At 42.2% G+C, this 26,348-nt stretch overlaps 1 protein-coding gene across 5 annotated transcripts in view; it reads left to right on the top strand.

Annotated features, from left to right (window-relative positions):
- The first annotated feature begins 1,977 nt into the window (after window positions 1–1,977).
- The window catches only part of LOC306670615 (myosin light chain kinase, smooth muscle-like), a 125,874-nt gene continuing 101,503 nt past the window's right edge, over window positions 1,978–26,348 (top strand). For 2 of the 5 annotated variants that reach the window (XM_079155362.1, XM_079155360.1), the window contains exon 1: window positions 2,058–2,178. The gene's annotated coding sequence lies outside the window, so the exon portion shown is untranslated. The other 3 variants (XM_079155365.1, XM_079155363.1, XM_079155361.1) reach the window with 3 other exon arrangements.

Raw genomic sequence — 26,348 nt, 5'->3', positions numbered from 1 at the left:
GAGGGTTTAGCGTTAGGGTTAGGGTTAGGTTTAGGGTTAGGGATAAGGAGGGTGGTAAGAATGGAGGAAGGAAGGACTGTATAGAGGGAAAAGAGGGGTGGGAGGGGTGGGGGGAAGGGAAAAAATAACAGAATGAATCAAACAACATTGCCCTATGTAAATTTATGATTTTTAATTTAAAAAAAAAAAAAGGTGGGTCCATTCTAAGTTTTCTGAGGAATCTCCACACTGCTTTCCAGAGTGGTAAATGTTTTTGCTGTGCTGTTTTCAAAAAACTTCCTCTCTCTTGCCTAGATCATCATCACCTTTCTAAAACAAATCTCTACATGGTGTGGTGGTAGGGGGTTAGTGAGGGGGGCAAAGAGAGAATGTGCATGATATCAGAAGTAGAATAAAAGGGAAGGAAGATAGAATGTAAAATAATAGAATGTAATCACTTGAGTTCATTTTTTTTTAATTTAAACTGTTGTTGATATTATTTGACTATTTAAAACAGTGGATTTAAATTTTCTGCAGAGTCTTACATGCAGGTCCAATACATGAAATAGAGAAAAGCAGAGTTGCTCTGAACCACCAAGGAGTGGAGGGCCAGACTCCTGGTGCCTGTCCCAACTCTATCCACCTCAGTCACTTGCTTGGAGTCTTACCAACAAGATCCTAGAGACCCAGTGAAGTGGCTCCATCTGGCCAAACCTGGGACAATTTGAGCTTTAATTAGGATTAGAATTGTAGAAGACTGAAATCCATCAAATATATTTAAATTTAGCCTGGTGCAGTGGTGCACACCTGTAATCCCAGCAATGCCAGAAGGCTGAGGTAGGCTGAGGCAAGAGGATCACAAGTTCAAGGTCAGTCTCAGCAACCTAAGCAATTTAGGGAAACACTGACTCAAAATAAAAAATTAAAAGCACCCCTGGGTTCAATTCCCGGTACCAAAATAAATAAAAAATATTTAAATTTAGCTTTGAGTTGGGTGGGAAGTCCTGCTCTCAACTTCTGAGAGCCTCTTCTTCTCCCTCTCTCTTGACCCACCTAGATCTGGTTGCCTCTCAGGTAAGTAGATTTATATCGTACTTGCACATTAAAAATTTAATAGTAACTGCATGTTTGGCATTGTTGTAAATGAATTACCTGCAGTATCTCATTGAACCTTCCTATTCCGGCGAAGCATTTGAAGACAACCCGATTAGAGATGTTAAGTAACTTGTCCAAAGTTTTCCAGCTGGAAAGTAAGGGGTAGGGTCTTCATTTTCAGAGCCGTCATTTTTAAGAACTATGTTATCCTGCCTGCATAATTGTGTTTTCTTAATTGGACAATACTGCATGACTTTTTTTTTTTTTTTTTTTCCTTTCTCCTCTGCATTCCCCCATTGGACCGAGGCCTCGAATATTCTAGGCAAGTGCTCTACCACTGCTACACCTGTAACTCCTTTTTTCTCAAGACAGGGTCTCGCTAAATAGCCCTGGCTGGCCTCGAACAAGCTACCCTCCTGCCTCTGCCTCAGCCTTCCGAGTGGTTGGGATTACCATGTAACATTTCTAATTTTGAAATTGAGCAAATAAGTCTTACACATACTTTATCCCCAAAACCTCGAATTGTATCTGTTTGAGGAAGACTTGCTTGGTCCTTGGTCCATTTTTGTTGTTGATAGGAAAGAGAAAAGAAATTAATTTAAGGTTTACGCTACATAGTTTCCTATTTTGTCCGTTATTTACTGGTTCTCCAGGGTAAAATGCAGAAATAAAATTTAAAAACCCTGCGGACCGCTCCTTAGTTTCTGGAGGGCGGGGAAGGCCGGGGACAGCGCGAGACCCATCCAAGTCCAGCGCTGGACTGCGCTGGGGTCCTTAGCTCGAGAATCTGAGGCAGAGCGCGGTGGGCGTGACGGGAGGGCGGCAGGTCCACTCCCGGAGCGCCATGCAAATGACATGCAAATCAGCGCGTGTGAGTTTCAGCCGGCAGTTTGAGTCCAGACCCGAAGGGCCGCGCTCTTGCTAGCTAGCAGCGCAGTCTGCTCCGCGCTTGGCCACTTGCTCTCTCGCCGGGTAGCTCAGTCCCGCCCGGCCTCGCGGGGTCGGAGTCCGAGCACAGCCGGCGCAGATCCCGCGCTGCGCGCCTGCGGCTGGTGCGCCCGCCGAGGGCTGGAGGCTTGCTCGCTGTCCGCCTCCGCTGCGCTGGTGAGTGATCCCGCCCCATGCTTTGTCCTGGAGAGGCCCCTGGGAGTCATCCCCGAGGGGCAGAATTGGGGTGGAGGCGGAGACCCTCCCAAAGCCGACGCCCCCCGACTTCCCCATTGGAGAGGGCCTCCTAGGTTCGGCGAGGAGTTGGCGACGTGAGGGGAATACTCCAGTGACGCCAGGCAGTCGGGTCTTCTCTGGGGAGGTAAGGTGCTTGGGGACAGCAGTGTATAGTCTATATAGGAATTATCCAAAGGGCGTTACTTTGGCTTGAGGGGTACGAATCGCCGTACCCACTAAGGAGGAGAAGCGGCCTCTTCTCCTTGTCCCTTGCGGGAGGATTCGGCGACTGCTACAGGGACGGGATGCCACGTGAAGGTCCTCCCTGCCCAAATGGGATGCGGATAGATAGGGCAGCGAAGGCTGTTGGTCCGCGGTTGCCAAGACCTAGAGGTCCTGGGCGAAGCCGGGGCATGTGTTTTGTGGTCTTGATCTCTTACTCTGTTCTCATTCAAACCTCTGGCCACGCTCTGCCGTGCTAATGTTGAGGGACCTTGTTGGCAGATCATTGCAGTTGGAGAGTTGTGGATAAACTAATTCTTAGGAGGTGCGAGCCCTTCAAGACCCAAAAGACTGAATTCCTAGGATCTGTATTACAAATGCGAAGAGGGGCTGTTGGGGAGAGGGTTTCTAGGACTTTTTTAAAAAATTGGGATGGGAGACACTTACTGTATCATAAATCGAAGGAGGAAGACCCGAATCCATTTGTGTGTGTGTGTGTGTGTGTGTGTGTGTGTGTGTGTGTGTGTGTGTGTTACTGCTGGGGAGTGAACCCAGGGCCTCACGTGTTAGGCAAGCACTCTACCTCTGTGCTGTATCTCTAGCCCTTCATTGGGGTATTGGGGAATAAAACCAGCTGTGGTGCTCCAGGAAGCAGGGCAGAGTGCTGGTACACCTGGACAGTGGGCATGGTGCCAGGATTTAGGGCCCTGGCTTTTACCATCCTTCCTTTCCCCAAAATGCTAAGAGCAGAGTATATGCATTGTCCCATCCAGCCCTCCAGAGCCTGCTGGAGAGCCCTTCTCCCTTCCAACTGGGGCTCTGTTCCCTGTCCTGGTGGAATCATTTTTTTAAAACTACACAACTTGTCAAAATTATTTCCAAATGAGGAGCTTGAGAGGATCATATAGGGACACTCTCCCCGTACCACACACACTTGAAAGCATTAGGTGTCCACAAATTTCTGGGGAATTCTAGGAGTAATTTCACCTAGATTTGAAGTAATTTCATTTGTGTGAGGTTTGCTGACCCCTTCAGCAGGTGACCGTTTCTCCAGGGGCCAGATCTTATTGGGTTTCTAAAAAATATTTTGAGTTCTAGTAGAAACATTTTTGTTTTGCTCACTTTCTTTTACTTCCCCTCTACTACCTCTTTTTTTTTTTTTTTTTTTTTTTTTTTTTTTTTTTTTTTGTTTTCTCTCTCTTGAATTCTTGGCATCCCTTCTCTCTCTTCTGTGGTCATTTTTAATTTCTTTCCTTGCCTTGCATACAGCCGGGACTGTGGAGGGTATTTCTATTGGCCTCACTGTGCCCTAGTGCAGCATGGGATGTTCCTTCCTGTGCCAGGGTGAGGTTGCCTTGAGCCAGGCAGGTAGGAGTCTGCTTGAGCAATTGATTTTGGGTGGGGAATGGTTGGACTTGGGACACCGGGAACATGCACAGGAACCTTTTTACCAAGATGGATTATCTGTCCCCTCATTCACTGATGACACAAAAGGATGCTACTTATTTTAGTTAGCTTTTTTGTTACAGTGACCAAAATACCTGACAAGAAGAACTTAAAGGAGAAAAAGCTTATTTGGGGCTCATGGTTTCAGAGGTCTCAGTCCATAGACAGCTGACTTCATGGCTCTGGGCCCAGTGAGAGGCAGCACATCAGGGAAGAAGGGCCAGTGGAGGAAAGCTGCCCAACTCATGGTGGCCTGAGGAAGCAGAGAGAATGAGGGGAAGAGGAAGGGACTGCAGGGAGAATGCACTGTTCCAGAGAATGGCACCAGTGACCCACCTCCTCCGGTTAAGACCCATCTACCTATGGTGACTACCCAGCCAGTTTATTCAAACTAGGATGGATTAGTTTGGTTACAGCTCTCACAATCCAATCATTTCACCTCTGAATATTCCAGCTTGAGCATAGGAACTTTTGGGGGCTACCTCATATCCAAATCATATGCCAGTAGGCATGAGCTTAGAGAACAGTCCCACTGTGATGAGGGATTTGTGCTAGTTCATTGTCCTTTGTTCAGTTTCTTTTGTGCGGTAACTGGCTAGCTGAGCAGGAGGGTGGCCAGAGCCTTGGAGTAATTTCATTTGTGTGAGGTTTGCTGACCCCTTCAGCAGGAGACTGTTTCTCCAGGGGCCAGATCTTAGGAACAAACATCTAGTAGACAAGGCCCCTGGGAATTTCCTGATCTAACTGGTAAGGTCAATAGACCCACCTGCACCCTGGAACACAGTAGACAGGTGGAGTCACTGAACATCAGGGGGCTCCTGATTGACAGGTGGATGGGGAGGACTCTTCTGAGAAGGTTTGTCAGAGAAGATGGCTGGTTCCAGGTGGTACAGAGTGGAGAGAGGCCTTTGCAGGGCTCAGGGTAGGGAAAGGGTCTTGTCCTGGCTGAGTAGGTCTTTCCCAACTGAGGCATGGATTGTGAATGGAATGGGGTCACCATGAACTCACTGTTTATGAGAATGATTCTTTGTTTCCTTAAATACAAGGTAAACAGCTAGGTGTAGTGACACCTGCTTGTAGTCTCAGCTATTCAGGAGGTGAGGCAAGAGGATAGATTGTGCTCAAGAGTTTGAGACCATCCTGGGAAACATAGTGAGATCCCATCTCAAAACAACAACAACAAAATAGATACATATATATGTGTGATGAGTCTAGAGTCTGAGAAATCCAACTCATTGGTTTAGTGTGTCTTTACCTTTTAAGGTTCATTAGGTAGGGGCTTGGGAATGCAGCTGTGCTTGGAGGTAGATGTCCAGAGTCCCTGTGAATATGGGGTCTCAGTATCTTTCTGAGAGCAAAACTTGATGTTTGGGAACCATTCGCTAAGGCCACTTGGAAGCCCAGCCATCCCTGCCCAAACTGAAACCAAACACAGGCTGGAAGTTTGCTTGTTTCTTAAAAGCTTCCCATCTCATTCTTTCTGCAGATGTACTGAGATTTAGAGAACAACCCTTTAAGAGTAATCTTTCCCATCAGAAGACATTGTCCTTGTCTAGCTTGAGTATCGAGTCATTTTCCTCTGGCCAAAAAATGGTGCATGCAGAGGATATAAGGCAGGTGCTTGGGAAATCTGTATGAGGCTTGGGTTCAAGTTGGGTCTGTTTGGTGGCTTGGGGGCTCAGAATCAAGGACCCATTGAGCAGTACTCCAGGGTGAAGACAGCACTGTCACAGTGATGCACTTCCATGCCATGTGATTTATGTCCCTTCTCTTTGCTCCCCAGCCTCTTGTCCCACAGGCATGAAGTGAGGTGCTGGGCAGCAGCCTGCTGCATGAGCCATGTCCCTCCCTTCTGTACCATTCTGTAGTTAAATTCTCTTTATTCTTTCTTGAGTTTTGACTGCAACATTTTGTTTGTTCGAAGCCAAGAGGTTAAGTGAATGCAGTTCTTGCACACTCAGGGTGGATAGACAACCTATATCACTAGAGACCATCAAATGCATCCCTTTTGCCTTGGTTTGTGCACAAGGGATGCCAGGGCTGCAGCCCTTGTGAAATTTGTGTGGACATCCAGCCCAGGGGGGGCTGGGATAGGAGCAGGACCAGTAAGAATTGCTCACTGTTTGAAACTCAGGGACAGGAGGAGGCTGGACTTCCAGATGCTCACATGACCTCTTTTTCACTGCCATCCTGCTCACTGTTCCTGGGCTGTGAGGGTGAATGCTCACAATGGGCACCCCACTAGGGAGCTGTGGGCATTTTTGTCTTTATTCTACTTCTCAAATTTCCCAGTGTTGTCCCATCCCCCACTGTTGGTACCTCTGAGCCCTCCCCTTCTGCCCACCCCTGCTCCTCCCCTGGGTTTGGAGTGCAGAGCCCTCTGGAGACAGAAAACCCCTCAGGGACAAAGAAAGGGGATGAGGAGAGGATTTTCTATTCTTTCAGATCTGCTTTTTGATGTTTTTTTTTTCCTGGCTCTGGGCCCTCAGATCTGATGTTAATTTGTTAATCTAGGACCTTATAAGTTATTTCTTATAATCCTTTGGAAATGAAATGCCTACAAATTTGGGCTTTCATAGTTGAGAATGTGCTTATCTGTTTTTGCTTTCAGAGACTGAAGATTTCTTGGACAGAGTAGTTCTTTAGATCCCAGGCAGGAGGAAGCAGCAGGGAAGAGGTGAATTTTAGTGTCAAGCTTGGGTTCAGATCCATCCTTGTTTACTTTCTGGCTGGGTGTTCTTGGGCATGGTTTTTAACCTTCAAGAGTTGATATGACTTTCCTCATCTGACCAGGGGAGTAGTTATTAAAATTATATGAACATTTTAATATAAAAAGAGGCACAAAACAAGGAATAGCTATTACCGTATGTGTTGAGTGCTCTCCACGTCTATGGAATGACACATAAATCAGTCAACAAACATAATTAGGTACCTACTCTCTGTCTACCTCGACAGAGAACTATAAAACAAAGGTCTTATGCCCAAGAGACCTTGAGTCTATATGGGGAAACAGCTAACGTGTATGAAGTAATTAGAAAACAAGGATAACACATAATTTCCAAGTTCTGTGGTACAGACTCAATTAAGAGAATTAAAGGGTAGTAAGAAACTCAGGGGCTGGAGTGATGAGGGACTACCTCAAAGACAAGGAGGAAGGGAGGGTGAGTGGGTGTTGGCCAGGAGACAGGAGGGCAGGAACACTTGGCTCCATTGTCTGAAGGTTCTCAGCCCCTCCTGTGCTGGTGCTACACCTTTGACCCTGTGACGCTCCCAGCTATGTGTGTCTGCTTGTTCTGAGATTTATTTTGGTGGTTATTTTCATTTTTGGGCTTATTTTCTCTATGCTCTCCAGAATATTCCTGGAATGGATTTGTTTTAATTTTATGCTGAATCAAAAATAATGAGAAGCAATTCCATGACCAGAATGAAAGTTCAGTTCAATAGAAGATTTTTGGGTTTATGGGTCTTGTGGCTCATTTATTATGCCTTGCTTCCTGGTTCTGGAATCACAGGGCATTAGGACTGGAGGAGATGGGTCCACATAACATTGCTTTGGATGGGAAAGGAAACTCTGACCTAAGAAGGTGCATGGTAGAGTTGAATCAACCTGAGTTTTATCTATCTATCCTGGTGGAATATGGCAATGGGGCAGGAAGGTGAAGTCTAGAGGAATAGATACAAATGGGATCCATTATCTGCTCCATCTGGCTTTCTAGAGTCCTTGGAGGCTGACTGTCCTCTTTTAGTCTGAGGGTGTTGTGGGGTGAATGTCTCTTCCTTTCTCTGGTCCCACTTGGTGATCACTGCCCTCTCTCTACCTCCAGGGCCCTTGGATACCTAGTGTCTGATCATACATTCTACCCCATGCTTAAGTTCCAGCCTCCATCCCCACCCCCATCCCACAACGGTTTTTACAGACTCAAAACCTATGACTGATGCTGTACTGGGGCCAACCTTGGCCCTGGAATGCACAGATGAACAGTTCCAGGCTCTGGCAGTCCCCGCTGACCCTGGCAGGAGAGCTGATCTCCTTTCCTAGGGCTAAACTACATGGAATTCTTCCTATGCTTTGTGAAAAACTAGGAAGAGGACCTATGTTTGAGCCCAAGCTCTGGTGCTGTCCCCTGCTGCGTGACTTCATCTCTCCAGGTCTCTGCTTTTGCATCTGCAGGTGGAGAGTAAAGTCGTTCTTTACTTGCCTGATGAAACTATGGGCAAAAGAAGGAACCTTTATTTGCAATGCAGCTGTAAGGTGTGGTGCCACTAGGCTGTGAACTCCTGGCGTCAAAGACTATGGGTCATCTTTGTGTCCTTACACAGACCTACCACGGGTGCTTGTTTCATCTAGGTCATAGGACAGGTGAACGGAGTAAATGGAGATGTGCAAGAAAAGCTTGGAAGAGATTTGCTATCTGCTGCTCCATTTACCTCACTTTCTCAGTTGCTTCTTCTCTGGGGTACATATAACCTCATATCACTTTTCTCCTGAGGTGTATGCATCTTTTCAGCTAAGTACTGACTCTAATCATAGAACATATCTAAAATCAGTTTGTTTCTAACCTTTTCCATTATCCCATTTTCCAGGTTTAAGATTCCATTTGCTTTTTCCCTGTGTGTGTTCAGAGATCATTTCTTTGTGGAAATTAGCATGGCGAGGAAGAGGCAGCAGGTTGTTGGAGTGTGCCTGTGGGAACACAGTCCTCATTTGCCGTTTGTCTTTAATTACTACCAAAAGCTGTGTCGTTTCAGCAGTGACTGGCGATGGGCATGATGCAGTTAATACAGTCACTACTGGTTGCACCCAGTGGTGTTCCAACCCGTGGTGTTTTAGGGAGTTCTCAGGCTGCCTGTTGTAGTCACCCAGGGGCTCAGATCCTCCCCTCCTGGGCGTTCTGTTTTCCTAAGAAATCCTTGGCTTTACTTTCATATTACTGTTCTTCCTGATCAGACCTTCGCTAGCCTACACTTGGACTATTAACCATGGCCTCTCTTTGGCCCACACTCGTTGTACACTTGATTGCTTTGTTTATCTTAAAGCATAGGCTGTGTCATTCCACCTTCAAAAACCTCTGGGGGCTGTTTCTCATAGAACAACTTAACCTGAAGTTCAAAGGGTTCCATAATCTGATTCCCAGGTCAGTCTCATAGCAGCCTTCCACACACTGTCGGGTCTGATAGCAACCAGACTTGTCCCTCACCCAGTTTGTACTGTCTTGTCTCTCTGACTTCAACTATGAATTCATTCTCTCCTGGAATATTATTCACTTGCCTCTTTGATGAGTTCTTCTATCCTTCCATGTTTGTTAGGGAATGATTTGGGTTCCTAATTATCTGTCAGGCACTGCCCCCAAAGGGAGGCTGCCTCTGACCTCCTCATCCTGAACTTCTGTAGCAATTGTTCCCTTTAAAATTCTTCTTAAGGTGGCAAATAAAAAATTATTATAGAATGTTAATTTTTATTAATTTTTATGCTAAACTTTAGATTGATAACTACATTGAGAAAACTTCAAGGGAAGGACATGCCAAATGCCTTTATTTCCTCATAGTAGTGGTTCCAGAAATGACTAGTAACAAAATTCCTTTAGTATCCTTGTTTGAAAAATAATCCTTGCCTTCCCAAGTCTCCACCTGGACTACATCAGCGGAGTCAGTGAGTCTCTGGTTTGACATTCACCCACAGGTGACTCTGAGGGCAGCCAAAGTTGGGAATCAATTGATTTTTTACTATGTATTTCTTTGATTTGTGTATTAAGAATGATTCTTCAAAATTAACAAGAAGCCAATTCACTTTAACAGAAGAGAAAAAAATTAGTTGAAATCTCCATGTTTTCTTGGTTCCAAATTACCACAGGTTGTAAGATTCATATAACTTCATAGTGTTTCAGAAAACTCACACTTGTTTTTAATTTACACCATTTAAGAAAAATTTCTAAATTGCAACATGCCTTTATTCATAAAGTTGCCTACCAGTTTCTTCATCATTGTTACAACTAGAATGTAAAGATCCTTCTGAACTGTGTTTATCTGTCAGAATTACACATGATTGCAAAACAAAATGCTTTTTTTCATAATCTTTGTTGGGGATTTTTGAATGTTGACCCATCTTTGCATTCCTGAGATGCACTTGGTCATGATGTGTAGTTTTGTTTTTTTTTTTTAAGATACAGCTGGCTTTGGTTTTCTATATTTTGCTGGCTTTGATTTTCTAATATTTTGTCTGAGTTTTTTGCATCTATACTTCCAAGTGACATCAAACTACTATCTTTGTTTTCCTTGGCTAATTTGGTATGTGCCCATGATTTTGACATCTTTAGCTCCATTAGAACTGAGAGCATGGTTCTGAGAGATACTGATGTCTACTAGGGTTTATCTACATTTCCTTTAGGTTAAACTTATGGTTCTGGTTTTTCTGTAAGTAAACTGTATTGCTAAAAGTTGAGTACCCTTTTCTGAAAGTTAACTGGAAACTTTGAAGAAATAAATATTCAGTATGTGGTGGCTCATCTGTCATGTCACACTTGTGTCAGTCCTCCAGTGTTTCCTAGCTCTGAAAAGCCTGTGTTCTATTCTGATACGTTCGTCAGTGCTTACTATCTGTTGATTCCATTGCTTGACAAGTAATAGTTATTCATGTAGGTAGTAACTTTTATCACTATGGAATTTTTAAAGACTTATTTCTTTTTTTTTTAAATGGTGGTATAATTTTTATGGAGTTAAATCCACTTATTTTAGCGCATCATTCTGAGTTTTGACAAAACTCAGCACCATCACAAATGAAATATAAGCATCATCGCAACTGAAATGCAGAACAGTGATTTTTTATATTTTAGACATGAGTCTTATCAGGTGCATGTTTGGCAAATATTTTCTGCTATGTGTTGCTTGTCTTTTCATTCTCTTAACAATGTCTGTTGCAGAGTAGGAGGCTCTAATTTTGATGAAGTTCATTTTATCAATTTTTAAAAATGTTTACATAAGAAATATTTACATAATATGAGGTCCTTAGGGTTTTTTCCTGTGCTTTCTTAGAGGTGTTTTATAGTTTTAGATTTTACACTTATGTCTGATGTATTTTGAGTTAACTTTCCTACGTGGTACAAGGTGCAGAGGTTGTTTCGTTTTTGCATAGGAATGTCCAGTTGTTCACCATAGTGAAAGACTATCCTTCCCCTATTGAATCATCTTTGTACATTTGTTCAGTCAATTGAGCATGTATGAGTATGAGTCTATTTCTGAGTATTTCTTTCCATTGATTTATGTTTGTATTCTTTTACTGTCTTGATTATTGTACCTTTTTCATACATGTTGAAATCAAGAAGTTGAGCTCTTTAGCTTCTTCCTTTTCAAAATTCTTTTGCTATTCTTTATCTTTTGCCTTTCATATAAATTTTAGAATCTTCTTGTCCTTGGCATGAAATCCTACATAAAATACCTGACTTAGCTGCACACTGAAATCCCAGCTACTCTCGGCTGCACACTTGGGTAATCCCAGCTACTAGGAAGGCTGAAGCAGGAGGGACTGCAAGTTCCAGGCTGACCTAGGTAGCTTTGTGAAACCCTGCCTCAAAATAAAAAAATAGGGCTGGAGGTATAGCTCAGTAGTTGAGTGCTTGCATAGCTTGTGTAGGCCTTGGGTTTAATCCCCAGTATTGCAAACAAAGCAAAATCAAAACCTTCACTGGCATTGCATTGAATCTACAGGTTAAACTGGGGAGAACTGACATCCTACTGTTGGGTCTTCCAGTAAATCACTTACCCGTATTTCTCCACTTATTTAAGTCTTCTTTGATTTCTCCATCAATGATTTGTGGTTTTTAGCTTATGTACTTTGTTGAATGTACTTTGTTAGATTTATAGATATACAGTTCATGTTTCAGTCAATTTTAAATTGTAATTTGGGTCAAATGCTGTTTTCCAATTGTTCATTTCTGGTACTTACAATACAATTGATTTATTATTTTAGTGGATTTTTAAAAAAAATTTAAATAAAGTGGGGCAAAATATGTATTTACAAAATTTTGGGACTTAATATAAATAGTGTCTAACTATAGTTGACCAATAAATAAAATGCATAAGGATATATGAACACTTTTCAGCCCTCATCTATCTTTAAACTATTTTCCCTGGGAAGGAAGAAGAGAAGTCATACCTGGTTTTCTTCAGGGGAAGCAGTGGCCTGGTCTGCTAGCCCTGATGGTCTAGGCTTCTAATGCTCATCTGTTTTCCAGCATAGTCCCTATAGGATAGGGAGTAGAGGCAGAGAGTAAAGGGAGTTGGAGTTGCTGTTGTTTTATGAATGAAAGGATTTTCTAATAGTTTAGAGGTGGGTGAATTTTTCTTTTTTTGGTAAAGACACAGATGGTAAATATTGTCAAGTTAGCAGGATATACCATCTTTGTCACAAGAATTCAACTTTGCCACTCACATGAAAACAGCCATAGAGAATATTCAAATGAATGGGCATTTATAAAAATAGACAAGATGTACCATGGGCCATAGTTTGCCTGCCCCTGCTTTAGCCAGTTAATTTGGGGAATTACATTGATTTGCAGCAATTGAGTCAGATGGATTGCATTCTTGAGATAAACTTTGCTTGGTGTAGAGCATGTGGTCCTGTCTTTGTTTCTTACTGTGTGTTGTCACCATGCTGTGAGCTTCTCAGGGCAAGGCCATGGTAGTACCACCTCATGTCTCTGATCAAGCATATAGTAGAGGGTTCATGAGCATGTGTGGCTGGATGGAAACAACTGTGCCCATGGTGGCACCTCTGCTGCAGCTCCATGTACTTACAAGGGACATGGGGTTGTGGAGGAGTTGGGCCCAAGTGCTGTCACTGAAGTCCTAGGAAGATCTTTCATTTTAGAGCTTATTTTGGGAATGGGACTCAAGTTTTGTCTGTGGGTTCTGCCCTCTAATTACTCTCTCCTTTTCCTGAGGATTGTGGTCAGGACCATGAATACCAGACCCATGAACTCGAGGCTCTGATGCCAACCCCATGCTGGTGTTCTAACAGGGCTTGATGGCTGCTTTCCAGTGCTGAGGGCCCTTTTTACCAAGGGATGTACTGTGTGTGGGAAGGGGAAGAGCAAGAGGGACCAGGCCTGTCTGGCTTCTGAATGACCTTCATGTCTGTGGAGTGTAGATCAGATAGAGGCAAGGCGACACAGCATACCAAACATATTTTACACAGATGGACTGAGTCATCCATCTCATTGGTTTAGGGTATTGGGATATCGGTTTATCTTTAAGGTCTGGAGCTAAAAGTCTGGGATTTAAATCCAGTTCAACAACTTATTAAATGAGTGAACCTGGGCACATTATTTGGCTACTTTGAACTTCAGTTCACTCACATAAAATGGAGATAGTCACAACCTCATGGCATTGTTATGAGGCTTCCATTAACTCTGTTCCCCACCATCCCAGTGCTCTTTCCTGGGCTGGGAAGGTGAAGGGAGTGGTGGACAAGAGTTTGAAGAGAAGTGCAAAACCAATCGAAAACCCAATGGGAATATCCATTAGAAGACTAGCGCAGCTTGACTTTCCCCAAAAGGCCCATAAGCTAAAGGCTTGGTGCCCAGGATGGTGCTATTGGGAGTGGGTGGAATCTTTAAGGGGAAGGACCCCATGGAAGGTCTTTAGGTCATTGTGGGTGTGCCCTTGAAGGATCTTGTGGGACCCATGGTCTCTTCTCTTTCTCATTATGAGGTGAGCAGTTTTACTCCCTCACATGCTTCTGCCATGTTGTACTGCTGCCCATTCACAGACCCAAAGCAACAAGGCCAACTCATCATATACTAGAACCTTCAAAACCTTTTCTCTTTTAAAGCTGATTATGTTAGGTATTTTGTTATAGTGAAGGAACTCTAACACAAACTAAGGTATGAAAAGGGAGTAGTAGTCACTTTCTTCTACCCTGGATATTTATGACTGAATATAGGGATGATTCAAGGACTGAGTCTCTTCATTGGAACAAAAGAAAACTGACTGCTAAATCTGGGTGATGCTTTGGGTTGTATGGGCCTTCTGTCTTTTGTTATTCAGCTAAGTTCATTAGGATAGGAATCTGGGACTGTGCTGGTTCTTGTTTGGTGGAATCAATTATGTAATTGCCTGGGATTTGATGGTGCTAGGACCCTCGGACCTGGCAGCAATAACTACCCTCCTTAAGCCAATCAGTGATGGAGAAATGAGAGTCATCTCTTATTGCTTTTAGAACACCCCACCTCTTCTTGTATTCTAGGATCTCTGCTTACTTCTTGCCAAGAATCTAGTCCCCTGGGCTGTTTGGGAATGAGGACCCTGCCTCTCCTGCAGAAAGTCAGTGAGTTAAGGACACAGATTTCTAGGCTTCCCTGCCCACTTCCACTCTGGACCTCTCTGCCCTCTGGATCAGGCACACCATGGTTTTACTAGAGAGTCCATAAAGCTCGAGAATTTGGAATTAAATAAAGTTCCAATTTCATAACCCTAAGATAATCTTCTATTATTGGACCATAAAACAGCATTAAAACACAGATTTCCTTGTAATACCCTGATTAAAAGCAATGTTAATCCCTTACTGCATAAAAGGTAAAAAACTCAACTGTTCAACTTGGACATGTAAAATAGGTTACAATGAGGCCTACCATGTAAGATATTCAGATTTTTCATTTGAGGGGCAATAAATACTTTTCCTTTGGATAACACCTCTATGGTTTACTTTATGGCTTTCACACATTTTCATTTAATCTTTGTCAATCCTATGATACTGCTCTTGTTCCCATTTTATAGGTGGTGGTCTGAGCTTAGGGAAATTAAAAGGAACTCACCCAAGACCAAATAACCACCGTAAAGTCATGACTCAAACTAAGCAGAGGGTATAAAATAGCAGTCACTTGCTACTTCCTCACTGTGTGACCTTGAAAGCTTCTTTATCTGTAAAGAAACAGAGGTACTACAGCTACCTGATACGATTTCTTTGAGGGTTAAATAGGTGAATTCAGCAAAGTGCTTGGCGGGATGCCTGGCATGTAGTAAGTGCTCATAAAATGTTAGGTATTATTACAATACTCTTTTAATTGTTCAACAGTTAAGGTTAACACATTTTATTCTACCATTATGAGTAACACTGCTGTAATTATCTTTGACCAAATAGTTCATTTCCTCTGTCCTATCATTTTCTTGGATTACAGTCCTAGAAAAGCATTAGCAGATTGAAAGGTATGATCCTCTGCTTTGCTTTGTTCAGTATTGCCAAACAGTGCTTTAGTGGGATAAGCAGACTGCTACTTGATGCTCTAGAGAGACTCAAGCTTCTCGACCCTGAGGGTAGTCCTGAGGTCTATCTGGAGACAGTGTGCGAGCAGCTGGCATGGGGAGAGTGCCCAGGAGGGGATAGCCATATGGGGCCTGGTATTTTCCCTCCCAGGCTTTTCCACCAGGACTTTATTCAAAGTCTCCTTCTCCAGGAGGCCTTTCCTTGTCACCATCTCTAAAATTACAACCTCACCTCTGTCAGGTTTAATTTTAATTAATCAGGTCCTCTGTCTCAGCTTGAATTTTTCTTCTTGTACTCTGTCCCTATACAACATGGTTTATGTTTTACTTATCTCACTTATTGTCTGTTCTCTTCACTAAATGGTAAACTCCTTGAGGGCAAAGATTTTTATCCGGTGCTTAAATAGTGCCTATCGCACACTAGCACTCAATATATATTTATCAAAATTGAATATATGAAGGTGTCCAAACCTCTGTTGCCCATGGCCTGTCATAAGTAGTCCCTGTTCTTGTAGGGATTTTTTTTTTTTCAGTTCTTCATTACTGATAACAAAAGACCCCAAACTTCATGGCATAAAACAAAAATCACGGGGTTGGGGAGATAGCTCAGTTGGTAGAGTGCTTGCTTTGTAAGCACAAGGCCCTGGGTTCGATTCCCAGCACCCCCCCCCCAAAAAAAATCACATTATTATGCTCAAGGGGTCTGTGAGTCAAGAATTTGAATAGGACATGGTGGGGGTGGCTTGTGAAGACCTGGATGGAGTGACTTAGGTAGCTGGGGACTAGAATCATGTGGAGGCTTCTTTATCTACCATCTGGCACCTAGGCTGAGATGACTTGAAGGCTGGGCTCAACTGGGACACACATGACCAGGGTGCCTACATGTGGCCTCTCCGTGTGACCTGGCTTCCTCCACCATGGTGCTGGGTTTCTAGAGGGAGTATTCCCAGAGGGAGAATTAGGAGAGAAGAACATTTGGTGAGAACCAGGGATAAGCTGTTCAACCTTTTATTACCCGAACTTCAAAGTCACATGGTGTCCTTCTGCCATATTCTGTTTGTCAAAGCAGTTACAAACTGTGAGCTCACATTCAAAGGGAGCTTGTCCCCTTCCCCATCTTGATGGGAGGAATGTCAAAGATTTTGAGGCCATGTTTTTACACACCACAGTGATCTTACTGTGTTCTCACTCGCCCCAATCAGGAGTGAAACTGCAGTGAAATCTGCCACCCAGGGTTTGGGGTGAGTTTGATGGCTCTCTACCTCAGTCTTCACTAATGCAGTTTTTTCAGGGCAGGGTCTGCCATGTTTTTCTGTTTTGAAGAACCTCACAGATTATCTGGCACAGCATGAATACTTAGCAAATGAGCAAACAAGTGAGTGTGTGCTTGTCAGTAGATGTTTCCTCTGGCCAACTTAGCACTGAGTATCTATCGATCTTAAAACTCCTGTCCCAGAGGGGTATGTGGTAAGTGCCAGATGTAAATGACCAAACAGATGAAATGACCAAAGACAGCTTAGGCAGAGTATTTGAATAAATACCTTCAAGGTGGGTTGTCAAACCTCTGACATTCAGACCCTTCAACATCTCCTCTGTCTCCACATCTTCTCACTTCTAGTAGTAATAACCAATGTTTGTGTTTTTATCATAGGGGCAGCACTTTAAATGTGTTAACTCAGTTGCCCCTTGTGATGACCTTATGAGATGATGCTGTAGTTTGGATTTTGTGTCCCTCAAAGGCCCATGTGTTAAAGGTTTGGTCCCAGCTTGGTGCTCTTGAGAGGTGGTGGAACTTTTAAGAGGTGAGGTCTCATGGGAGGTCTTTCAGTCTTTGCAACATGTCTTTGAAGAGGATAGTGGGCCCGAACCCCTTCCTCGTCCTCTTTTCCCCTTTCTGGCCACAAGGTGAACAGTTTTGCTCTGCAATGTATTCTTGCCATGTGTTGCCACGGGCTTGAAACAATAGAGCCAACTGATCATGAACTAAAATCTTCACAAGTATGAACCAAAGCAAACCTTTTGTCTTAAACTGATTATCTTGGGTATTTGTTATAGTAATGGAAAGCTGACTATCACAGATGAGTTCTGTTAGTACCTCTGTGTTTCCAATGGGAGAGTAGAGGGACAGAGCTGCCAGGAGACTGACATTGGCACATAGCTGGTAAGTGACATGGCCAGGGTGGGAACTCAGAAGTCTCCTCGACAACCTACCTTAGTAGGCCCTCAAAGCCTGGTTGACTTATGTTTTTTGGCATTCCTCTTTCAAATATAGAACAGGAAGGAGGATTATTGACATTTCTTTCACGATCTTAACATGCAATCACAGTGTCCAGCCAATTTTTTTTAAACTAAATATGACCTGCACATTTTGGACATTTTGCCCTGGCACTAATTCAGCAAAAGTATTCTTAATCTCAGAAGAGGAGGCAGCAATACCAAACTTCTGTGTTTACTGACCAATTTAGGCTGTTTCAGGGCACAGCTTTGAAGATGGGAGCACACTGAGTATTTTAACAATCCATGGCAAGGTGACAACATCTTGGGCTCAGACACAAGAACTATCCTCAGACAGGGCTTTTTTCAGTGCCATAAATTTAACCAGCTGGAATTATTTTCCATCCTATTCAACCTCCTGAAGTCAAGCATTTTGCCTTTTATTGAGAAATCTGCATTTCATTGTATAGATAGAACACAATGTCCTTGGCTCAGGGTCCTCTGAGGAGCTGGGTTTCTCTTTTACTGCAGGTTTTGGGTGTCATAAGGGCTCACATAGCAGCAAGTCTGTTTCAAACATGAAAGGTCGGAGAAATAGCAGGGTCCCCATCAAAGAATGTGAGAGGCAAGCTGCCCCTTCCGGTGCAGCCCAGGCCTCACATGCAAGAGCATGGGAAGGAACCTCAAGCTGAGGAGAAGAGCGATGCTGGCTGTTCAGCTGTGGGGCCGCCCAGTGCCAGGTCTGCAGGGACTCTTCAGAGAGCATACTTACTCTGCCACTGCATGTTTCTGGAATTTTAGTCTCAGAATTGTGTTTGAAATTCAGTAAAGTTCCTTCTTTCTGTGGGGATGTTTTGATTTATTTTCAGCTGTGTCTGAAAATATTGAAGAACCTATCACCTATATACATATAAGATGTATGTATGTGTATGAACTTATTGTTTCTACTACCTAGGGGAAATTGCTGGCAACAGTGTGATTCCCATACCTTACCAAGTCAGATAACAGTTATTTAAACATTTTTCAATCTAATGGGCAATAAATGCTAACTCATTGTTAATTTGTACCTACCTCTAGGGAGGTTGGGCACATTTCCATGTTTTTTTTTTTTTTTTAGCTATTTGTAATTTTCTTGTTCTTGGTTTATTTTTCTATTAAAATATGTGTCTTTTTCTTCTTGAGTTATAGATGTTCTGCATATGATAATGATATTTGTACAGCCCTTTTAAAATCTGGTGTTGTGCATGGCTTCATCTTTTGAACATGAAATAGATTTTTGAAAATGGATGACATGTGACTTGACTGAGTCAGGCTGGATTGACTTCAGCAGTGTAACTTTAGTAACCATATGTTTGGAAGAGTTTAAGCCTGTCATGGATTTGGAGTCCAATATATAGACAGCGTTGGAGGTGTGATTCTGATGAGTAATTGATTGGTTAGTTGAGAAAGCTGAGGAAAACTTCATGCATGTGTACCTTAAACAAATTGACTTAAGATATGTAATGTCACGTTGTTTCTAAACTTCTGTTGTGGGCAATACCTTTTCTTTGCTTTTGGATCTGCTAATGGGAGTTTGTGTTATCTGTCTTGCTTGCACTGTATCTTTAAGGCACTTCCTACACTTTCCCATTTGCGTCGTTTTACTACATAGACACTGCAAAGCTGAATGCACAACACTTCGAGTTTTTATAATTTTTCTCTCATTTTATTACAGTTGTGCCATCCAAATCTAATCCAACAGTAACTTTTCTTTTTTTTAACAATTCATATTTATCAAATTTCACAGAAACAAATCTTTTATATTCATATTTAATCACTGTATAGGATATTTAAATTATATGTAAATTTACCAATACTATTCAAATAATAAATATGGCTTAACTGTTTTGATGACAAGCCTGCTGGATTCTTGGTGAGCACACCGTTCACCTGTGGAGGGGCAGAAGGGTGAAGCAGCTTAGATACTAGAAAATTAACCTATTAACCCTGAGCATTTAGCACCATGTGGCATTGGTCAGTGTTTTGTGGGGGGGGACAGAAAGAACTGGCTGCAAGGGTGATTCTGGTGAGTGGGGGGCTATTACAAAGGGCTTCTGCTCTAGCTTCCGCACAGTGAAGGAAACAACAGAGTGAAGAGACAGCCTGCACAATGAGAGAAAATATTTGCACCCTACACATCTGACCAGGGATTAATAATATCCAGAATGTATAAGGAAATGAAAAAACTCAACAGCCAACCTCACAAAAAAGAAAGAAATCGAATTTGAAAAATGGACAGATGATCTGAATAAACTTTTCTCAACACTGAGATATTATTTCACCCCAGTTAGCATGACTATTACCAAAAAAGATAAAATATAACAAATACTGGTAATGATGTGGAGAAAGGGAAACTATTTTTTTTAAGGATTTAAAAAATTGTTTTTAGTTGTCAATGGATATTTTATTTTATTTATATGTGGTGCTGAGGATTGAACCCAGGAGACTCTTAACAGTTGGTGGGAATATAAATGAGTACAACTGTTATGGAAAATAGTTATGGAGTTTCCTCAGAAAACTGAAAATAAAACTGCCAAATAATCCGTCAATTCCACTACTAGGTGTGTGTGTGTGTGTGTGCGTGTATGTAGACCAAAGGAAATGAAATCATTATGTCAGAGATATTTGCACTTCCATGTTTATCACAGCACTATTCACAAGTCACTCAAGGTGTCTGACTAATGAATATGTAAAGAAAATGTGTATATACAGAATGAAATATTATTCAGCCATAAAAAAGAAACAAATCCTGTCATTTGCAGGGCACAGATGGAACTGGAAGATATTATGTTTGGTAAAATAAGCCAGACATAGAAAGACAAATAGTGGAATTCTCACTCATTTGTTCTCACTTATTTGTAAGGTAATTATAGCCTATAACAATTTGTGACATATTTCAAAATAACTAGGAGAGTTTAAAGATTCCCACCACATAGAAATGATAAACATTCCAGGAGATGGAAATGATAATTACCCTGATCTGATCATCATACATTGTACATATGTACTGATTTAAACACATGCATCCCATAAATATGTACAAATATTAAGTGTCAATTTTAAAGAAGGTATAGGGGTCCCATGAGCTATGTCACATGAATTTCAGAGCTTTAATTGCCTGTTTTAACTTACGTTTGTGTGGATATTAAACTGGAAACATATATATAGTATGCATCAATAAAAAACGAAATAACTCTCTTTTTTTTTTTTTTTTTTTTTTTTTTTTGGTGCTGGGGATTGAACCCAGGGCCTTGTGCTTACAAGGCAAGCACTCTATCAACTGAGCTATCTCCCCAGCCTGAAATAACTCTTTTTTAAAATATTTTTTTAGTTGTCAGTGGATTTAAGTAAATTTATTTATTTATATGCAATGCTGAGAATTGAACTTAGTTCCTCACACATATGAGGCAAGCACCCTACCACTGAGCTACAATTCCAGCCCCAAATTACTCTTAATAAAGGGGTGGGGAGTTCTAGTCTTGCTAACATTTAGTGGGTGACTACTATGTGCTAAGTACTTTGTCTGCATTATTTCAAATGTCTATGAAGATTTTTAAAGCTTACAACATCCTATGAGGTGTTCGCACTGCTATCTCCATTTTATAGAAGCAAGAACCAAAGGAAAGAGAAGTTTTGTAACAGTTTACTTGAAATACACAGCTAGTAAATGGCACAACCGGGATTTCCAACAAACAGTTTGATGCAGACTGAACTCTAAACCAGTGTGGAAATAGTCTCATAGTAAAAGCTAGGAAATGTGGATCTAAAATCTGTATGTGTCCATAAAAATTAGTTATAGGGATTTTGAGGGTTTGGATTGTGAGAGGTCAACACTGTATTTTGACTGGTGTATTTTGTATTTTGAAAGGACTATTGACCTTTCCACATTGTTTCTAAAGTGTACTTGTGTGGTTGGAGGAGACAAGGGTTCTTACCACACAGTACTGGCTAGTGCATGTTGATTTAGTTGGACTCTGCATTCTTCAACCAGAATTCCCAATAATTATGTCACGAGTCCTGTCAGAAAGGGGTGAATGAGAGATTGTGTTGGTGTAACCCGAAGACCTGCTTCAGATACCTGAAGAATTTGGGAGAGGCAACCCTGAGCATTTGTATAAAGAAAGGACACAGAAATTAGACAAGGTAGGTGCATAGACCTCAGCCAGATACCATTTATTAACCTACCCATGTATGGCCTAGAATCTATTTTTGCATTCTGGGGGCCCAGAAGAATGATATACAGCACTCCAGGAACTCATAGAGGTGGATAGACTATATATGAAAGCTTCTCTTAAGAGTTATGAACAAGACAGGCAGAGGGTACTCTGGGAGAACTAAATGACACAGATAGAGGTGATGATGGTCCAGGAGACACAGTGCAAATAAGCTATTCCAGGTGGATCAGCAGCAGATACAGAGGAAGAAGGCGTATGGCTCACTGAGGGTGTGTGAGGATGTGGCATTAGATGAGATCAGTGAGTTGGGAAAAGACCACATCACACCATTCTAGAGACTTTGGATTTCATCCTGGCAACTGTGCATACCATGGGAAAGTGACATGACCAGATTTTCTTTTTAGGAAGCTCCCTCCAGTGAAGTGGAAAATGCCTTGGGGACAGGGTGCCAGTGGACTAGGACAAAGGTAGGGGACTAATTACATGTTGAAGTAATTCAAGTGAAAAATGAGGCCCTGTTCAAAAACACTTGAGGTAAGACTTATAAAGAGAAGACCAGATTGGAGGTGGTGTAAGAATAAGGTTATCCTTGAGCAACAAGAGCACTGGATTCAGGTGAGGTGAGGTTTAGTTCCAGCTCTGCTGCTGTTAGCTGATGCCTCAGTCTCTTTGAGTCATATTAAAATGGGGGTGACATCTCCATCCGTGTCCTAGGATCAAGTGATGCCAAGTATGCAAAAGTATCAAAGGAAGCTATCTGAAGCCCACCGGCTGGTGGAGAAGTTTCAGTGTGGGGAAGAGAAGCATTTTGCTGAAGTGAGGCTTATGACTATCTCAGACCGTCTAGAGAATTACCTAAGAGAAAAAAAACAGTGGGTGAAAGATTAGAATGTTCTCATATTTCTGGAGAACCAGCTCTAATTTTCCTTTTCTTAGTACTTTGAGGCCTCTCCCACTCTGGAGCCTTCTCAGTTCTCCAAAGTTACATTCAGCATTTTCCTGCCTGTTATACCATCTTCAAGGCCAAGGCTAATACCACAGGATCTGGGCACCATTGCAAATGATAAAAATATGCTTGGCAAGCAGGCAGCTCCCCAGAGCCTCTGTAGCAGCAGCAGCAGCAGCAGCAGCAGCAGCAGTAGCAGCAGCAGCAGGAACCTACCAAGTCTCAGAAAACTGAAAGGGTGCAGAATCCACACCAGTGGGGACCCTTAGTCCTTAGTCTCCCTGTGCCTTTTGGCTGTAATAGAGTATCTTAGGCCTTTAGACCCCAGAACTACAAGTGCAAGGGTTGAGGTGGAAGGGGAAAAGGAATAGATAGATGTTAGATAGACCCAGCAGAGGCTATTAGGTTGACCTGACCCCTGCGTTGAAAACAGTCAGGGCCGTAGCCCATGTCACAGAACTTCTTTGTGCCAAAGAACAGGCATAATCATATTACAATAATGAAAACAATATGGGTTTTGAAGTTATAGCTGAATTTCAAGCCATAGTCATTGTGACTATGAGAAATCACTGAACTTCTCTGAACCTATTTCCTGTATTAAAAAGTGAGGATAACCTTGCTGACTTTGCATGTCTAAAGATGAAATGGCTCTGTGCAATACATTGTAATGCATAGAGAAGAAGGTCCCATTAAATAAGAAAAACTACTATCAATAGGTGCTCAATAAATATATGAATGGGTGATGTAGCTAAATGGAAAACTGACTGTGCTTGGGTAGATAGGGCAAGAGCAGGAATAAAAATAAGCATATGAGGCCTGGTGCAGTGGCACACACCTTTAATCCCAGCAGCTCAGGAAGCTGAGGTAGAAGGATCACAAGTTCAAAATCAGCCTCAGCAACTTAGTGAGGCCCTAAGCTACTGAGTGAGACCCTGTCTCAAAATAAAATTTAAAAAAGGCTGGGGATGTGACTCAGTGGTTAAGTGTCCCTAGGTTCAATCCCTGGTACCAAAAAAAAAAAAAAAAAAAAAAAAAAAAAAAAAAAAAACACACATAAAATAACCCTTCTACCCTGGTGGTTAGCTCTGAGGGTGATGCTGGTTCTGAGAAGACCCCTGTGAGTACACAGAGTGCTAGTGGTGTGTTATAGAGGAACATGTTGCAGATGAAAGTGACCTTTTTTCTTCTTTGCTCGCAGGCAAGGAAGAGCCCCTTTCCAGGGAAAGGAGAAGGAAAACTGCTTAAGTATTGTAGGTTCTCCATTTTTTTATTCCAAACTAAGTTATGTTCCTTTATCTGTCTTGTAACTTAGTAGAAAAAACATTACTAACACTGGAGACTCAGATTGTCAGGCCCCAATGTGCAGAGTTCTGTTCTAGAAAGACTGGCTTTATAGTTTTGAGCTATGTTGCACACCACAATATCCTCTCTTTCCACTTTCCATGTCACCCTTTCTACCTAAAATTTTTACACTTGGATGAATGGAAGCAATTACATTAGTCTTGAATTCTTGCCAAAGTCCTCTGTTCTAGTGGACTAATCAGTGAATGACTTAGGTGTAAAAGAGGAGTACCCAAATCTCCAGGGCAGCTGGTGGTGGCAGAGAGCAGGATTGGGGCCCATTTACCTTGGACACCATGGTTGCCTTTGGTAGTAATGGACTTTAGTGAAGTGATGGTGCTTCATTGGCTCTAGTTAGAAATTTCTAGCATTCATAAATGATCCCCTACTCCTCAAAGCTTGGCCCAGATGTGTGTGTAAAAAACCACCTAGATCACTACCTAAATGTGACCGACCGTGAGCTAAAACACAAAGTGTAACCTGGGACGTTCGTGAGAGCAAGGAAGGAAAGTGCCTTTTGAGAGAGGTCTCCCAGGAGAATATGAGATTAGTTGAGGTTCAGCGAATTCCTTTGTTGCTGACTCAAGAAGCATATTTGGAGGGATAAGCCCCTCACATAGAGCAGAGCATCCCAGCCTTGTTGCCATAGTGACAGTGCTCAAACGGAGACTTAAAAACCAGAAAACACCAGGTCAAAGGGGTTCTGCTGGGGCCATGATTGTCCACTGGAGGTCCCAGCTATTGTGTACTATGGAGGAGAGGGGCAGGGGTTTTGAATAGCTCCCCTCCTTCCTGTCTCTGACTGTGGGGCCTTCACTTTGTTTTTTTTCTCCCTGGACTGATGTGGCTTCAGGGGCACCTCCCTGAAGAGGGAACTGGATGTTATTTAAACCTGTGTCAAAAACTGAAGGCATCTCTCTTTCTTAGGCTGTTTTCTTTCTTGGGTATGCTATTAACTTGCCATTCTGAAACTTAGCAGAATCTCCCTAAAGCCAACTACTCTGCCCCCATTCCTGTTCGATTATGGAGCTGTTTGCAGTAAGCTACACATGTGCTCTTTTTGTGTCCTGGTCCCTTGTCGGGATGTCCTCAGGCCTGGCTGTTCCTTCCTACCTCATAGGGAAGGATAAGAGTCCTTTCAACCAGGCTAACCTGTGGGATGTGGTCACTTGTCATAGTCACTTGGCTTATGTGGCCTTTTTAAACTGCAATTCAGTTTGCAAAGACATATTAAAAGACATGATTGTTTCTTTTATTCTGTCTGACTTAATTGCTTTCAGTACTTTTGACCTTCATCTGGCCTTCTGCCTTTCTGCTTTGACAATCTGGTGTCTAGACTTTGGCCTGCCTTAACCCATGGACTTCTGAGACTTGAGCTAATGAATTACTGACAGTGGAGTAATGAAGGGTGTCTATATTCTCTTATTATTTCTCATCCCAGATACCTGCCTGATGAGCCATGTTCATAGCATACCAAAACATGCTTCCATCCCCATGAAACTCTCTGTGCTCAGTTACAGAGTGTGTAAGTCCTGTCTTAGCAGTGCCAGCAGCATATTGAAAGTCAGACAAATCTGTATTAGGTATGATCTTGCCTTAAGTTTCTTGCAGTCTAGTGAGAGATGTGAGACTAGAATATAAATCCCTCCAAAGAGGGATCTTCATCTGTTTTGCTTTGTTCATTAATGTGTCCTCTGGGCTTAAAACAGGACTGATATTTAAGTGTTTAATAAACATGTGCTAAATAAATGAATGAGTGCACACAGTGTTCACAATATTATGTCAAAAGAAGAAGTACAACAGTGAATAAGGGAGTTTCAGAGAGGTGAGATACTGGTAGAGGATACCAGCAAGACCTGTAGATCATGTCTATTGATATTGTCTATATGATTGGAATTTGTTGAGAATTGCATTCATAGCCTCTTGCATGTTAACTTTTTTCTTTAGTACTGGGGATTGTACCCAGGGGCACCCTATCATTAAGCTACTTTCCCAGCTCTTTTATTTATATTTACAATTTTTGAGACAGGGTTTTACTAAGTTGTCATTGCCCAAACTGGCTTCAAACTTGGTGATCCTCCTGCCTTAGCTTCCTGAGTAATAGATTATAGGCATGTGCCACACCTGACTGGTTAATTTTTTAAAATATTTCCTATGTGCTTAAAAAATAATGCATATTTTTTTAATCCTCAAATATAGAGCTCCATATGTGTCTATTGGATCAAGCTCCCCCCACCCATAGTAACAAACATGGAAGTTTTCACACAAATAATTGTGAGATTGAATTAGATTGAGCAGAATTGGCCTGATTCTGAGCTGTTATATTATGATTGCTGTTACTGGGTCCCTGTAACTAAAATCAATGCAAGGGATAGTCTCTACATCTTTATTTTACTCCTGTAATCATTATGTAGTAATTCTACATAATTTTTTAACTACATTAAAGTCCATTTTTTCTGATAGTAATTAAT

This window comes from Sciurus vulgaris (genome assembly GCF_902686455.1).
Source record: "Sciurus vulgaris genome assembly, chromosome: 10".
Taxonomy (NCBI): domain Eukaryota; kingdom Metazoa; phylum Chordata; class Mammalia; order Rodentia; family Sciuridae; genus Sciurus; species Sciurus vulgaris.
This window is presented reverse-complemented; position numbering and strand designations above follow the sequence as displayed.